We start from the raw sequence: 2220 nt of genomic DNA, 5'->3' as shown, positions 1-2220 counted from the left end.
TAATATCTTTTGGTTATTGGATGCCCAGTAATAATTAATAAAGCTAGGAAGGCCCAGTCCATCTACTTCACAACCTCTTTGGAGAATGCACTTATTGACCCTTGGAACCTTGTTACCCCATATAAAGGAGGTTATAGATTGGTTAACTGAGTTAAAAAATTACTTGGGTAGGAAAACCGGCAAACATTGGAACAAGTAAAGAAATCTGGGAAGTACAGTCATCTTCACTGACTGCACTCTCCCAGCCATAGTGAGTGGCAGACTACGCCATCTCTCAAAGTCAGCCTTCATTTGGCTAAGTTGAGGCGTGTAGTTAGCTGCAAACAGGGATGTGAAAAAGCGGGTGATGTGTATTCCTAAATATACAAAACCTTCTTGAGATATGGGAAAGGGCAGGGTTTCCTGTTGGATCTGTAGGGCTAAGTTGATGGGAAAGCATTTGCTTTTTTGGAGGTTTAGTTTATAGCCGGAAAAAGTCCCAAACTGATCCAACAAGGATACAATTGCAGGGCCACTGGCTGTAGGGTCACTCACATAAAGAAAAAGGTTGTCGGCATATAGAGACACCCGATGTTCCCTGTTTCCTCTCCTAATGCCCTGGAATAATGTAGTTGACCTAAGTGTAATAGAGAGGGGCTCAATTGCAATCGCTAAAAGAAGCGGAGACAATGGGCAGTCTTGACGAGTGCCACGTGTTAATTGAAAATAATCAGATCGCAAATAATTTGTCTGTACACATGCTAAGGGTGAATGATATAATAGCTTAACCCAGGCTACAAATATTTTGCCAAATCCAAATCTCTCCAAGACTCTGAACAAATATGGCCACTCCACTCGATCGAATGCCTTATAGCCTCTGGGCGCGGAGAAGCACTGGGCGAATAGACCACGCTGGCCAATCGGCAGACATTAGAAAAGGAATGACGATTTTTAATGAAACCTGTTAATGAATCCGGTAGGCGGCGCGACTCTGGTCAGCAGCGGCCTCTGCAGCCCGTCTGCGTTTTTATTATTTTCTGTCTATGTTTCTATGTAGTTTTTGTTATTTTATGTTGGGGTGTGTGGGGGGGGGGGTGTGGGGGTGGGAGGGAGGGAGGGGGCAACTTTAAATCTCTCCCTGCACGGGAGACCCGACCTTTTCTTGTCGGTGTCCGTTGTCGTTGGGGCTGCAAGGAGGTGCGGCCTCCAACAGAAGAAGACCGGGGACTCTGGTGCCGACGACTCACCGTCACCGTCGTGGAGCTGGCCGAGTCCGGAGCGGGTGGAGCGGTGGAGGAGCGCTGCTGCTGCTGCTGCTGCTGCGGCCCGACCTCCGGAGATTAGGAGGCTGCTACTGCGGGTCTGCGGACGTCGGCACCGGGAGCCCGCGGATCCCTGGAGGGAGACCGCCTTTCTGGGCCCCTGCAACGGCGACTTCTCCCGCCCGAGTGGCGGGGTCGAAGAGCTCCTGGAGCGGGGCCTAACATCACCGCCCCGCGCGGCTTGGAATGGCCGCGGGACTCTGCGAGCGCACGCCGGGGGCTCTAACACCAAGACCCGGTGTGCGACCTCGCATCACCCGGCGTGGCTTTAATGGCCGCGGGACAATCGCCATCGCCAGCAGGGGGCTTTGACTTTGACTCTGACATCGGGGGGGGAAAGAGTGCAGTGGAGAGATAAGCTTTTTTTGGCCTTCCATCACAGCAATGCGATGGATGTTTATGTAAAATGTAAATTATGTTGTGTCTGGGGTCTATTTGTTTGTAATGTATGGCTGCAGAAACGGCATTTCGTTTGGACCTCAAGGGGTCCAAATGACAATTAAATTGACTATTGACTATTGATCTTCTGTGATTATTTTGTGAAGTTGGCATTCTAAACGGCAAGCCAGCGCCTTCGCCAAAATTTTTACATCTACATTCAAAAGTGAGATGGGGCGGTATGATCCACATTGAGTTGGATCCTTGTCTTGCAATGGGAGGAGATAAAATGAAAATAGTCCAAAGATTCAAACGACAGAAGAATATTTCACCCATTCAAGACCCATGGAATTTATAATCCTTGCCTGGTAATCCAGAAGATATTTGAAAAGTCGATAATGCCACTGGCAAATTTGTGTTAAGAAACTTTTTAAAGCCTGTTCCACTGAATTACTTCAGCATTTTGAATCCACCTTTGTTGTAAACCAGCATCTGCAGTTCCTTCCGATTCACATCTTTACGTGCGGCGCTCACGCAGCGT

The sequence above is a fragment of the Leucoraja erinacea genome, chromosome 7 (assembly GCF_028641065.1).
Source record: "Leucoraja erinacea ecotype New England chromosome 7, Leri_hhj_1, whole genome shotgun sequence".
Lineage (NCBI taxonomy): Eukaryota > Metazoa > Chordata > Chondrichthyes > Rajiformes > Rajidae > Leucoraja > Leucoraja erinaceus.
The sequence above is the reverse complement of the archived record's forward strand: the minus strand, read 5'-3'. Positions refer to the sequence as shown.